The following is a 15,893-nucleotide window of genomic DNA, read 5'->3' on the forward strand; positions in this document are numbered from 1 at the left end:
TTGGCAGAAGAAGTAGCTGGTAGTTACAGTGTCAAAGAATGTACTCATCTAGAACAGGAGCAGGCAAGCTAAAGCCCACAGTCAAATCCAGCAACTCCCTGGTTTTCTGTTTGTTTTTGTTTTTATGGCCTGAAAGCTAGGAATGGGTTTTACATTTTTAAATGGTAACATTTTAAATGGTTATACAAGTACCAACATTGTAGTCTCAGTTTTTCCTCTTAGCTTGCAAAGCCTAAAATTTTCACTAGCTGATCTTTAAGAAAAAGTTTGCCAACTCCTGATGTACAATACTCTGACCATCTGTATTCCAGCAAAGGAAAACCCCTACTTCTGGCCATAGCCAAATATCCAGGAACTCGACAGCTGAGAGAAGCTAATGCCAATTACCTTTCATCATGCAATAATTCAAATGACACAAAGAAATCCAGCAAGCATGGTTAGCATGTACACAAACAAAAAAAGATAAAAGTGAGTTGATGTTTTTCTTCTCTTTGTCTGTATCTGTCTGTGGCCACAAATCAAACCATTTTGGAAGCACACCATGCAGAATCTTGTAGCTAGTTAAATAAGTAAGCTGATGAGTATAAACAATTGATGTGCTTACTTTACATATTTCCAGATATTTCTGAAAAAGAAGTTTTATTGCTTCTGAGAAGGGTAGGGATAAACATTGCATTGAAGAGAGATAAGTCAATCATGATCCACTAATACATTTTCTAAGGACCCATTTCCAGTCTTAGCCCCACTTCCCCCAGTTATTGAGTCTCCATGGGCATGTATTATGCTGGTGCTTATCAGCATGCAATCAACTAGACAACTGTGAAAAAAGAAAAGATCTGAAACTTCTAGGAAGCCATGGTTGTATCAGCATATTGAATTTCATGAATAAACATATTCCTAAAAACCTAAGCTCTCTTTCCTGCTTATAAGAGCATCTTCTATTTTGGGCAACAATGCCATGTGTGAGGGTTAATTTTATATTTCAACTTGGCTAGTTTATGGTGCTCAGTTGTTTGGTCAAACACTAGTCTAGATATTGCTGTTCAGGTATTCTGTGGATGTGGTTAACATCTACAATCCAGTTGACTTTAAGCAAAGGAAATTATCTTGAATAATGTGGGTGGGTTTCATCCATTTGGTTGAAGCACCAAAAAGGAAAAATTGAGATTTTCCAGAGAAAAAGAAAATGTACCTTAAGGCTACAACCTGATTCCCATCTGAATTTCCCACCTGCTAGCCTTTCCTCTGGATTCAACTTTTCCAGCCCCCGAATCTTGTGACCTAATTCCTTATAGTAATTCTCTAAATATACAAAAATACACACATACATGTATATATATGTGGATACAGATATAGATAGATATAGATATATGTCCTATAAATTATTTTTCACAAGAACCTGACTTATACACCATGTAATTTACTTCCTAATAAAATGAACAAATCTCTATTTGAATTATTAGATACATTTGCATGCATACCTATACATGCACACCAGTCAATATACTGGGAATTTTTCAGACAGTATACTTCCTGAAATGCTTTTTCAAATATTATACATGTACAAATCTCATTCAAAAATGTAAATGTTGTTGTAATATACTATTTTTTTGTGTTCAGTAGAGTCAGAAAAGACAGTTTATAATAAGCTCTATTTTATGATGGCCACAGAGCTCACCATCAAAGTAACACTTGGTCCTGTCATAGCCATCATTAAGGGCTCTGTGAGCATGCCAGTGCAAATTTCATCAGATTTCTTTGTTTAATCAGTGAAGTAAGAACTGGATTATCACTGTTAGAAAAAAAAAGAAAGAAAGAAATTAAAATTTTAGGCACTCCAAATGCAGCTAAACACAGCACATATTTCAGCCTATTTAATAATATAAAAATCATGCAATCCCTTTTTCTAGTTCTATGATATGATGTAGGTGGTGAAATATAGTTGTTTTCAGGAGACATAAGACAACTGAATCTCCACCATGCCTCTAACAGTCCCATCAATATCAACAAATATTTATTAAAACATATATAGACATAGTAATTTTATAATTGTAAGTCCAAAACTATATACATTTTTAATAATGTTCAAATCACATGGTATATTAGATATCACATTCATTTAAATATATATCACAGTCATAATACTATAACTTATATTCAGATATAATATGTTACATAGACATCTTAATGAGTCTTTCATTCTACAAGTATTTGGAATTTATAGCACAAAATTAGGCAGTGTTAACTGTATACCTCTTTAGAATAAGCAAATCCTTCAGCATGCCTCTGACACATTTATCAATTACAGCAGATGCCATTGGAATAAAATGCCAATTAAGTACTTTTTCCCAGGAGATTTCATAAAACAAATAAAAAATTAAGACGGCAGAAAATGCAGAACTATCCTGTAAGAATTTTGAAAATCATTTTCAAATTTTCAGAGATAAAATATTTTGCATTAACTTTATTAATGTTTACCAAGTCTCACTCTTCCCAATAAGATAACCCTCACCAAATATTTTGGAACAAGAAAAGAAATAGTATATAGCCATATAGATAGGCAGGTAGATAGATGGTAATAGATGGACAGATAAACATATAGATTTTCTGTATTAAAATGCTTATTCTTTCTGTTATCCCCTGTGTTACAGTAAATAAATAGCACTTGAAATAGTCACTCTGAGTGCCCCTACATATATGCCTCCATGAAAAGGAAATGACAAAAGAAATAAATAAAAGTAATAACGGAATTATTTTATCCACCTCAGAAAACTGTTCTGGGCTTCTTGAGTTTCCATGTTCACAATTATTATATAAGACTTACATGCTGAATATGATAATTGGCTAATGGATTTTTAATTGTATCTTGTTCATAACAATAGATGAAGAAAAATTATAACCTTCTTCCCTCCCCACCCTCAAATTCTGGAAAATATCTTTCTATCAATGCATTTGGAATTCCAATTTACATTCTTCTTGCATCTTTGACATTCCTTTGGGTCCATTCTTTTCTCCCTGAATTATATCCTATGTAAATACAGTTGACTGTCATCATTCACAGTAGTTTTGTTTTATAAAGTCACTGCAAACACTGATAGTGAATATTGAACCATTGCTCCTAGGGGAAATTCAGTCTCAGTTCCTGTGAGCCTTTGGTCACATTTTCTTCAACTGATCAATACATAACCTTGTTTTATGTGTGTTTCTGTTTCAAGACCTTTGTTTAATATACATTGTTGATTCTGTAACATTGAACTCAATAGCACTCCTGTCTGAATAAATTTTATCTAACACATGCATTTTCTCTGTAAGGCACATCAGAACTTTCATGCACTTAGGGACACTAGACAACATTTCAGCATATGCTTGAGGGCCATTTTATACAGTGAAGGTACCAACAAAAAGCACAAAATGTGACACTAAATATACCATGACAAACACTTTGTTTACAGTATGAGAGCTGAAACAAGAAGGCAGAGTGTTCCCTTCATCGAACTTGGCTGGTGATATATATATAAAGTGACTCAAATTTTTCATGGCTCTGCACAAAAGGTGATGAATGAAATCATTTCTTTTAGGATAATACCTGTAGCCAATGAATTAGGAAACAATTTTACAGAAAATAAAACCCTCAATTTAAAAAGTTATTTTTTAAGAAGACACCAGAGCTTGATGTTATAAACATGGCAATGTAAACAACTACTGAAAACTCTCCAGAGATTCAATAAAAAAGGAAAATTTTGAATAATTTGAAACTGTGGAGGAGGATATAGACTGGAGAATGTCCCTGCAAATGCCAAACTGAAGAAAGGAAGACATTTCAGGTAGGAAGCATCCATCCTGGTCAAGCTGGTCCTCTCCTCTCCCCATTACTTGGTCTCAGTGTGAGAAAGGCACGGAATCAGCAGCTGGGGCCTCTCACACCAGGGATGCAGTCGCTAAAATTTCTCACACTAGAGATATACCTCTACCGTCAGAAGACCCAGGGGCAGGGGAAGATATTTCAAGGCCCAGGTCAGTGAGGGACAGAGAAAAAGACTAAGAAAACATAGATGGAGATGCATTTCCAGCCCTGGATCTGAAGCCCGTCCCCCAACCTCAAGGGAAGCAGCAGCCAGCAGCCATCTGCTTACCTTGGGGGCAGCTGGAAGACTCACTGAGCTGAGAGAGTACTTTGCCACAGGTGGAGCCCCACATTGAGCCAAATTTTGGTCAGCCAAGTGAGGGCACAGGAATCCCTGAGTTTCAGCTCACCTGTGTTGATGCAGCCTGTGCTTAGAGGGAAAGCAGCCTCTGAGGGAAATGAAGTTACCAAAAAGTGCCATCTGCTGGGCAGTCTGGAAGGTGCAAGAGAGTTGAAATACTTCTAAAAAATGCCTCAAATGGAGTTGAGAGGATATTCTGCAGGTTATTTTTATGTGTTGTATAGATATTCCTTTTTAATTTTTAGGTGTATTGGAATAGCTGGAAGGAAATTCCTGAAGCTGTTGAACTGAAACCCAGTAGCCTTGATTCTTGAAGATGACTGTATAACTATATAACTTACATGGTGTTACTGTATGATTGTGAAAACCCTGTGGCTCACCCTCTTTTTCTCCAGTGTGTGAACAGATAAGTACAAAAATGGGGACAAAAGTAAATGAAAAAATAGAGAGGGATGGGGGTGGGATAATTTAGGTATTCTTTATCACTGTTACTTTTATTTTTATTCTTATTTTTTTGCTGTAATGAAAGTATTCAAATACTGATTTTGGTGATGAATGCACAACTATATAATGGTACTGTGAACAACTGTACATTTTGCATGACTGTATGGTATGTGAATATATCTCAGTAAAATTGAATTTTAAAAATGCAGACAACAAACATGGTACTATTACTATATTTCTAAGAGTCAGAATCTGGTATTTCTCAGACAAAATAGAAATTTGATAGCAATACCTCTTCCCAATATGAAAATGAATTCCACAGTTTCTACTGCTAGAAGAGGCAAAAGTAAGCTGGGAAGTATTTTAATGGCAGACAGAAAACTAAATGGAATAACCAATCTAAAAGCCTGACAACCATCTGTATGCCTATAATTATCACGAATGGTGTTTGTCAAAACACAATGCATTTTAATAGGTTTTACTGCCATATTGCATATTTAGAAGGAAATTTTCAACCTCAAAAACAATGTGGGGCCACAATTCCAAAAGATCAGGGATTTGCTCTAATGTAGCAAAAATAAGAATGGTTTGAAAATAATTTTTGATTAAGTGTTGAATGGCCTCTATAACCAAAATTCATTTTAAAATGTGAAAAGTAAAACAAAATTAGATTCACTCATAAGATCATTAATGAATTTTTGCCTCCCAAATTTTATACAATAATTGCCATACCATAATATTTATGCAAAGTACAAAAAGAAATTGAAGGTTTTCCAAGGAGTTGATTTACACTAATAATTTTCATTTTTTTGCCCTGAATATTATTTTAATTTCAAAAATGACCACTCAATGTTGTTTCCTTCTTTTTTATGGAACTCATTATAGTCTTACAAGAGGTAATAAATTTAATAATACTAACACTGAAAATGAGAGACATTTTTCAAGCCCTTAAGGTATTTGATCCTTTCCATTAAATATTTCTTTTAGTTGTACATATTAACATAGAGGAAACTTATTATATGCCTTTTCTTTTAAAACGATCTGCTTTAGCCACATTATGAGGAGCATATTTATATTAAAATAATAAAATTTAAGAATTCTCAGCTATGAGTTAAAATGTTTATATTCCCCTGAAACAACTGAATGATATTTTGCCTTCAAATGGTCTTTTGCTTAATTTCACTGTCAAAAGCTGGAAGAAAACCAAGCTCAGGAGAAAATAAAATGGGGCATCATTTATTTTTAGGAATTTCTACTGACCCTGTGGTTTGGGGGTTCAGTGTGTTCCCTGGCAGACATCTCTACCTCAGGGCTTCTTCTGTCCCCTAAGCTCCTGGTGAACACTGAAACCACTGCTGGTTGCACTGGGCAGAGGAGCTGCTCCCCAGGGGCTTGATGACCTGCAGGAGAGAGAAACCCATGGAGAAAGGTCTTCTCTGGTTATGGGGTGCATATCAGGGCTCAAAATTTGGGGTCTTCTTGAGCCTGAATTTAGCTCAGGATGGTGACTTTGTGTCCTCAGACCCCCTCAAGGTGCAGATCAGTGCCAGAACTCCCAAATCAAACATAATTTCTCCCATTTCATAATGGTTTAGAAGAGAGATTGTGAACAGGACCTGACAAGGGAGGGAAGGGTCCCTGGGGGGTTCACACAAGGTCCCCAACTGGCCAGCACATACCTCTCTCTCTCTCTCTCTCTCTGGCATGGCTGTAGCTGAAGCTACTCACCTTGCTGATGTCCTGAAGGAGGGTGGTGTGTGGACACAGGGGGCTGGGGAGGAGCCTAAGGGACCCTGGCACCCATGACTGATGTCCTCCTGCTCACAGTGGCTGCAGGGGATCCCCAATTGCCTTCACAACAGGGAAGCCTACTAGAATATTTAATAAGCTTCTAGGAAGGCTTATTAAACCCTTGTCCTACAGAGCAAACCATTTCTCATACCCCAATCACTTTTTCTAAGAGGGAAAGATGGTGAGTTGTAGAAGTTACTGCATCTTCATAGTACATTACCAGTTTTTCACACATATTCAGCTAAAACTGAATAAACAATCTCACATCAACCAACTGAAATGTCATCATAGATCAACTATTAGCACGAGCTGCTTTCCACAAAAATTGAATATTGGTGTATTATAAACATGGCTTAAAAAAACTGAAAAGACTATCAATGGATAGATGACAGCTTTTGTTTCTAACAGATACATTACTGAAAATGTATGCATATTTTGGATATATACACAATTTGCTTTTGCATATCTTTTTCTTTTTTCCAATAGTCTCTTGTACTATATAGCAGTGATTACTTGTCACACTGACTAGATAATCTATATATTTTATACAAGACTGCGTATTTCATTTCATATATATTCAGATTGGACGGATAATTGTGATCATCCAACTATGCGTTCATATATAACTCTCAGAAATGAGGTCTGCTATGTCTAATAATAGAATTACTTCCTACTGTTTAAAAACAATAAACCCCATTTCAGTCAGCCCCCACCAGGGGAAAGCCTAAGGCTGTGAGTTTCTTGAATTGTTGCCATGTTGTGGTTTCTCTCCAAGATAGAATCCTTTAGAAAATGACCTGTAGCACCGATGTACAGTCTTGATCGCATGGGCAATTTCTTGAGCGGGTGTAGGTAGCCCTCTCCACGCGGGGCACCCAGCCTGGGCTCCGCGGGCCCCTCGGCCTGGTCCTGCAGGCTGCGGGTGAGGTGCGCGATGTAGGTGGTGGCTGGCAGCAGCACATCCAGCTTGGAGAGCGTGGTGTCCTGCGGCACTGATGGCAGCGAGCGTTGCAGTTCCCGGAAGGCCTGCTGTGGGGTCCGCATGCCGCTGTGCTCTACGCCGCGCTGGCTGCCGCTGGTCACCCGCCACCAGAAAGCGAGCTGCATGCCGAGACCACTGGACCCAGTCCAGTTTGTCAAGCCGGGGCTCGAGTCATGGACGGCAGGCGCGGGTGTGGGCTGGGTGCTCAGGGCGCTGTCCGTGCGGTCGTCGCGGTCCATGGTGGCCTCCCGGACCCATGGGCTTTCCTGCAGCAGCTGGGCGGGCTCGGCTGTGTTGTGCTAGCCGACAATGGGGGTTAGGCTGGGTCTGCGTGGCCAGAGCAGCCCTGGTCATTCCATCCTAATACCCCCAAGTCTGCGGTCACTCAACTTCATTGAATTTTGTACTTACAATGGGTGAATTTTATGTTGTGTAAATGGTATCTCAATAAAGCTCTCAAAAATCACCAACAGTAGGTAGAGGGTTGGAAGGTATAGTGAAACAAATTTGACAACCTATTGGTAACTGTTGAAGTAAGATGATGGCTAATGTTAGTTCAAAATGCGATACTTTCCACTTTTGTATATATTTGAAATTTCTCAGTCCCCCCCCCCCTTTTTTTGAGAATTAAAATTTTAATGCTGTAAAAAATCTGAACTTTCTGGCCAGTTTAGTACTTGCTAGAATAAATTTGCAAAATGTTACTCAGTAACTGACTTAGCTTCTGTATCAAGCCAGAATTGCACATACTCTGGATATTACTCAAGTATATACGAGTAAATTCCATGATAACATGCTGAGACATGGTAATACAAGCACTATAAAATCAAAACCATCTCTACTGAGAAATGTATTAAATACAACGTATCTTCCCACTAGTCCAGAGGATCTCATTCTGAAAGGGGAGTGTTGGCTGCTGTTCTCTCGAAGAATTCAGATAAACCCCCAGATGTTAAATTTGACCTCTCAGTATGAAAAAAGGAAATACTGCTATTGCTGTGACCACCAGAACATTCTTTCCTTTTTACTCAAGGTAGCAAATTAATTTCACAGACTTCCACTCTTCTCAAGTGAAAAGGGGTTTTCACATGTCAGTGGTTAAGAATCCCTTAAAGCTTTTAGGGCTTTCTGTGTTATACCAGTCACAGCAACATATGTTCAAGTACCCTTAATGATGCAAGCAGATGACCTGAGTTTGATTTCCCTGAGAGCTAAATTAGACTTCTGAAGTAAATAGTCTATGAAAATAACCTGAGTTTATAGGAAATCTCTAAATCTGAAAGAGATTGCTTCAGGTTTACTAAGATCTCATTAAAAGCCTTTTATAGTGGGGGTTCCTTAGTGCATCACAAACTTGGTCTTGAAGCCTTAGGATTTTTTTAAACACTAAAAATTTATATTGTGCACAATGAATGAAAGGCCAAAATAGACAAGAGTACTGATGGTGCTGAGTAAAACCTACAAGCCACTGACAAAAACAGCACTTAAAGTGGAAACTAGTGGAAGCCACTCAGACCTGAGGGTTGGCTGTGGGAGAGATGGCTTCTAATCCCTGCTATCTCCTCTGTTTGTGAAAGTATAAAACAAGTAGGGCAGAATATGGGCTTCACAGCCATTTCTCCAAACTATGGATTGCAAGTTCTGTTTGCAAATATCTATGAGGTCATTAGCCACTGAAGAGCATATAAAAAAGAATATGGTCTGGCTTTAATCTACACTCTTATGATTTGCTATGCTAATCTAATTCAAGGCACTTTAAATGTTTTTGTGCCTTAGTTGTATATCAATATGTAACATGAATATAACACAATTACCTCAAGAAGCTACCACATAGATTGCTGAACATACACCTTTTAAAGCACTTTGAGCTCCTCAGATGAATGGCTCCATGGAAACAATTACAGCTGAGGGAATCCCTTCCAGTGCCTTAGAATCCTGATCTATTGTGCCTTAGAGGCCTCAATTACAGTTTCCTAAGCACTTTAAAATTTGTTAGTGGCACTCCATCCCTTCATTTATGTTGTTTGGCACACAAATGTTTATTCATTTAAAATAATTGCCATACTCCATACTCCATAGAAGTTTACTAATTTTTCAATAAAGTTAATCAAATGTACCCATTACAGAGTACTCCATATCAGCCTTAGAAAATTTCAATTTTCTCTGAGGTACATATGATGTAATAAAAAGTTCTTTTTTTTCCCTTCAAAATAATAAAACTGGTGTTATTGTGTGAAACCACAAGTTGTTAATGGAAAAATACTGAAAGTATCCCACAGTGTCTGTATATTCATCTGAAGAGTACAAAGATGGAGTTCTGAGAAAAAAGTTCTTAACACTACAGGAAATAAAAGTGGCTCCTAAATTGTACTTACAGAAAACAGCAAAAAAAGTGTAATACTTCATGCAATGAAATAAAGCAATTAGTCAGAGGTAATAAGTTTTTAAATACAGTAGTGCAAATATTGTTTCTTTTTTAGCATTAGTTTTTTGTAACAAGTTAAATTCAAAACAGATTTTAAATCTATTACACTGCTTTCAATGGAATTGTGGAGATGGAAGTTTTCATAGAAACTAAAATAATGTAACATCTTGTGATCTTTACATAGAATACTCTGGACCTTGACCATTTTACATTTATAACATATTTTGGTCAATATATTAGATTCAACTCATTGATATGCTTTTATATTCAGAAGAAATTAGATTGTGCTTTACAACTTTTACTTGCAGTTCACCCAAACATTCCTCACTTCTAGGTTTTTTTGCTTGATGCTCTACAAGGGCTTCTATCAGATTCATAATTAAAATGATAACTGCATATAACTTCATTAGGAATCAAACAAGTTTTGTTTTTTAAATAAACTAAAAGTGCTTTTAAATTCAGGTATTTCTTGCCCTAATCAAACTAAATGTATTTAAACCTGAAATCTCCATGTGTTGACTCACATATTTTAACCAAAAAAAAAAAAAAAAATCAATTTTGAGATATTATTGTCCTTCAAGTCTTCAGTTTGGATCTAAATTGGGTTTTGAATCATTATTGTGCTCACATTTGTACCTGAAGGTTAAAAGAAAGAGGGCAACATGTGATGTGACAGCTGACCAGCGATGGCTCTACACAAGACCTTCTCTGAGTTTGAAATCTATCCTGTGATCCAATTCCAATGCAGAATCAAGAACCAGAACTGTTGTGTGGAAGTTCTGTTTTGCCACAGTGGGAGTAGGAGGTGAGGCAACTGGCTTCTTCTCATCTTCTATTGGGTCTTTTGATGTCACAGATGGTATAATATAGATGAATGTCCAAATTTGAGAACATTCCTCCAAATCCCTTTCCAATGCTGGCAGCTCCTAGTATGCTTGCTTTTCCTACATTTGTTATAGATTCCCCATAGTGTCAGCAAGATAAGACTGGTGAGGTTGCTGGGCTTGGTATGGTTGGAACATCTTCATTTTCTGAAACTGAGGTTTGCTGGATTGAGAAAGCTTGGCTTCATATGCTCACAGAGTGGAGGATTTGAAGTGTTGTGCTATTGGATCTGAACTGGTGAAATGTTGCTGTAGTGTTTCAGTATTAATTGTTCTAATCTATAAGCCACTGGATCTACTGGATGAAAAATATTTAGTAACTGGTCACAAATCTCTCTGGGCAAAATACAGTCTTGCTTTCCATTGTTTCTTGGGCAGATGCCATGCAATGCCAAAAAAAGCAGCTAGGGAGATCCCATACAGAAGAAATTCTCAACCTTAAACTTTAAGGCAGGTATTTGTTCACAGATGATGACTTTAATCAAGTAACCATTCTATTTCCCTCAGCTTTGTTTTGTTATATGGAGTTCATCAAGAAAATTCCATTTTCATAACTCAACCATCATTCATCAGTTAACTCTTCTTCCTTCTGCAGTAACTGTTCATAGAATTGAACTGGATTCCAGCCAGTCATTATGTCATAAGTGAGTATACATCACAAGGAATGTTGCACTATTGAGACTTTACCCCTTTAACTTCAAAGTCTGGATTCCAAGAAAAGAAAAGGGAATATAGCCAATTCACTCTTGCTGAAGGCCTGTAACTAATTCATCCCTATAAAGAGGACAAGCCAGGCACAAAAAGAGAAATATTATATGCTACCACTAATGTGAATATTGAAAAATGTAAAACAAATGGTGTATAATGTAGAATGCAGGGGAACTAGTGATAGAGAGCAATTAAGGAAGGGGGAATGATAACCCAATAAGAACAGATAAGCTATTGTAGGTAAATTTAATGTTCTGGGAATGCCCAGGAATGACTATGGTCTGTTAATTTCTGATGGGTATGGTAGGAACAAGTCACAGAAATGTTGCTATATTAGGTTATTTTCTTGGGGTAGAGTAGGAACATGTTGGAGGTAAAGTAGTTACCTTTAGTTGTCTTTTTCTTACTCCCTTGTTCCACTTTATTTGAAATGTGTTTTTTTTTGTATGTTTTTTAATTCTTTTTCAATATAGTTGATTTAAAGAAAAGAGTTAATTAAAAAAAATGAAAAAAAATATGCAAAGTCCCCTTGAGGAGCTGGTGGAGAATGCAGGGGTATTGGGCTTCCCCACCTCGATGTTTGCTGATGTGCTCTCAGACATAGGGGACTCGTGGTTTAGTGGGCTGAGCCCTCTACCATAGGATTTGTCCTTGGGAAGACTGTTGGTGCAAAGGAGAGACTAGGCCTCCCTATAATAATTGTGCCTAACAGCCTCCTCCCGAATGCCTCTTTGTGGTTCAGATGTGGCCCTCTCTCTCTAGCTAAGCCAACTTGGCAGGTGAAATCACTGCCCTCCCCATGTGGGATCTGAAACCCAGGGAAATGAATCTCCCTGGCAATGTGGAATATGAATCCCAGGGAGGAATCTAGACCTGGCATTGTGGGATGGAGAACATCTTCTTGGCCAAAAAGGGGATGTGAAGGGAGATGAGGTGAGCTTCAGTGGCAGAGACATTCGGGGGGGGCGGGGGGAGGGTACCAGGAGATCCCTCTGGTGGGCGCTATTATGCACAATACAGACAGCCCTTTTTAGGTTCTGATGAATTGGAATAGCTGGCAGTAGATACCTGAAACTATCAAACTACAACCCAGAATCCATGAATCTTGAAGAAGGTTGTATAAAAGTGTGGCTTGTGAGGGGTGACAGTGTGATTGGGAAGGCCATGTGGACCACGCTCCCCTTTATCTAGTTTGTGGACGGATGAGTGGAAAAATGGGGGAAGGAAAATAAAAAACAAAACAAAAGAAAGTCACCCAGTGTTCTTTTTTTACTTTAATTGCTCTTTTTCACTTTAATTTTTATTCTTATTATTTGTGTGTGTGTGGTAATGAAAATGTCAAAAATTAATTTTGGTGATGAATGCACAACTATATAGTGATCCTGTAAACCACTGGATGTACGCTTTGTTTTGTATGACTGCATGATATGTGAATATATCTCAATAAAAATGAATTAAAAAAAATACATAATGTCCATTGTGCTGCTGTTCATTATATCCCTTAAACCTCACACTTTGTCAGGAATAATAGAATCAAAAGTGTCTCCATCAAAGGTAAGTTTTGGCTGCCCAATGCCATGCACAACAAATACAGTATGGGTAGTCTGTGACGGCTTATCCTCTAATGTGGCTTTGTCTACATAACCTCTATGAAGTCTGGACCTACTGTTTGATGCTTTAGAAAATCTCAGCTTTTGATAACTGTTCTTGCCTCACTGTAAATATATACTTCATTCACACTGTGCCAGTCCACGTGGTTTAGACTAATGAATAGCATATTTTAAGTCTTTGGATTCTGACAGTTCAACATCAAAACTTTCCTGCATTTGCTGACCCCCAAAACAGCTGAGATATGCTTGCTCATTTAAATTACTGTCATCTTCTAGAGGCTGCCAAGTACCATCAATAAACCACTGTCCACACATTACTGGTATTTTATCATCCTGGTTCCAATACACCGGGTAGCACACTTTGGGTCACATCCAGCTCATAGAGTTAGCTCCGCACGCACACCGGGTCGGTATGTATCAGCACCTCCACCTCGGGCTAGCTCACTGCATGCGAGGGGCATCATCTTTGCCCTCCACGGAGCTTGAGGCCGGGCACACACGTGGTCGCCGTCTGGTTCCTCGGCCCGGGACTGGACAGCCGTGGCCTGCAGCAGGGTCTGGAAGGTGAGCGCGATGCGGAGTGAGCCGCAGCTGATGAAGGGCTTCCAGGTCTTCCTGTCCTCCTTGTGGAACCAGCGCACCTCCTCCGGGCCGAGCTTAGCCACCACCTCGGAGCGCTGCAGCAGGCCGGCCACCTGCGCCTCCTCTCCCCCAGCCGCCTTCCCGCAGCCCCGCCACCCCGGAGTTCGCCCCGACCAGTGGTGGCTGCTGCGTAGAGCAACGAGGAGCCGCCGCCGCCGCCGCTTTCCCCCGCGCTGCAGCTGCGCAGGAAGGAGCCCGCCTCCGCCGAGCTGAAGTCCTAGTTCCGTCACTGAGGTAGGATCCAGCGCCAGGTGGTCCCTGGGGCCCCTCGCATCCCGCGCAGCAGGATCGGGGGCGCCTCGCTGTAGCCGGGTCCCCGCCGGGCAGGCGCTGGAAGCAGGAGACGCTGCCGCCGACGGCGGGCTCCGCGCAGAACCAGCTCCCAGGCACCGCCGCCGCCGTCGCCACCCGGGCCATGGCTCTCCGGGCTCCGCGGGGACCCGGGTAGTTCATGACGTGGAGACGCCGCCGGCTGCCGGGCTCCTCATGGAGCCGGAGCCACCAGTGTTTCCCCACACATTAAAGGCCGCCGGACTCCCCACTGGGACTTTTTAATATTTTTACAAATCTTTTTAAAGGAGGCTCTGCTAGGTATTGTGTAGGATGAAAAACACTACAGAATACAAGGCTTGATTGCTCTTTGGCAAACGACAAATTTGTAGGAAGGATTCGCTATACACAAAATAATTCTAGCATAAGGTAGAAAAGCCAAGTGAAAGGACTTTGAAAAGAGAAAGAATGGAGGATGGGGAAAGGGTTCCTGGAGGAGATAAAATTTGATTCCATCTTGGTGAGAAGATGTCTTTAATGTCAGCTTGGGGCAGAGTTTGATGTGGAAGGGCAAAGTGTGGGAAGTTTAAGGGCACACGTTAGGGCCACAGACTAAGTTTTAATTGATATTTTGATGCTTGAAATAACAAGAATGAGATACATTCAGTCGGTCAACATGTATTTCTTGAATACTTACAGTGTCCCAGTTACTGTTCTCCATGATAGAGAAGCAGCCATGGAAGGAAACAAACAAACAAAAAGGGAAAAACCCAGGCTGGTGTAGCATTCATTCAAGGAAGGGAAGACACACAGTAAATAAATGACTCATGTTATGCATTATGCCAAGTTATTGCATTTTGAAGGAGAAAAATAAAGCTGAGGAGTGTAGGGAAGAAGTTGTGGGTTAAATAGGCTTTACATACTGAGAAGGTGACACTTGCACAGACTTAAAGGAGGTGAGGACACTGAGCAATGTTCTTGGGGGAAGAACATTCCAGCAAGAGAACAGCAGGTACAAAGGCTGAACATGGAGGCAGGTCTGGAGTGTTTGCTCAGCAGCAAGGAGGCCCTGTACTGGGAGTGGAGGTGGGGACAGGAGGGTAAAAGAAGGGTCAGGGAGATGCTGTGAGGCCCAACTGGGCAGGACCTTGGGGGTCACCAACTGAGATGTAATCCACTGGAGGATCCTCAGCATAAAACGGGATTTGAAAAAGTTTTTAAATGAATCACTCAGGCTGTCTGTTGAGAACAGACTTTCCAGGGTGGGGGGAAGGCATCAGGCAGAAGTAGAAGGGAGACTAGTCAGGAGACTATTACAATAATTCAGCAAGATATTATGTAGGGTCAGGACCAGAGTGGTTGTAGTGGTAACAGTATGAAGGGTTCCAACAAATCATTGACACTTTGGATGGAGAATCACTGCAGGACGAGTGCAAGGCTTTTATTCTGACTGAATGGATGGATTTGCTATGAACAGAGATGTGTAGAATGCAGGTGGGAACTTTGGGGCAGGAAGGTTGGGAGTTCAGCTTTGGAAATGTTAAGATGAAAGTGTCCCTTAGAAAGCCAGGTGGAGATGGTGAAGGGGATTCTGGAGTTCTGGGGTGGAGGTGTGGGTTGAGATGGCAACTTCAGAGTTGTCAGTGTTTGAAGGCATTTAAATCCTTCAGACCATGCTACAACACCAGGAATGTGTGTATATAAAGAGGAGAGAAGAGGACCAAGGACTGAGCCCAGGGGCCCTCCAACATGGAGAGGTCACAGATAATGGAGCCACCTGCAAAGGGACACAGAGGTGACTGAGGAGGTAGAGGGATAGCAAGAGAGTATGGTGCCCTGGAAGCCAGTGAAGAGGGAGAGTCAAGGAAAGAGTGATCTGTGGAACCAATGCTCCTGACTGCACAGGAAGAGATCTGAGACTTAACCACAGTA

The 15,893-nt window shown here is 40.0% G+C and overlaps 2 pseudogenes; both read right to left on the reverse strand.

The window, feature by feature from the left end:
• Nucleotides 1–7,164: 7,164 nt before the first annotated feature.
• LOC119519046 lies at nt 7,165–7,776 on the reverse strand (annotated as a pseudogene).
• A 2,655-nt stretch (nt 7,777–10,431) lies between these two features.
• On the reverse strand, nt 10,432–14,682 carry LOC119519047 (annotated as a pseudogene).
• Between the last annotated feature and the right edge of the window lie 1,211 nt (nt 14,683–15,893).

The sequence above is a fragment of the Choloepus didactylus genome, chromosome 22 (assembly GCF_015220235.1).
Source record: "Choloepus didactylus isolate mChoDid1 chromosome 22, mChoDid1.pri, whole genome shotgun sequence".
Taxonomy (NCBI): domain Eukaryota; kingdom Metazoa; phylum Chordata; class Mammalia; order Pilosa; family Megalonychidae; genus Choloepus; species Choloepus didactylus.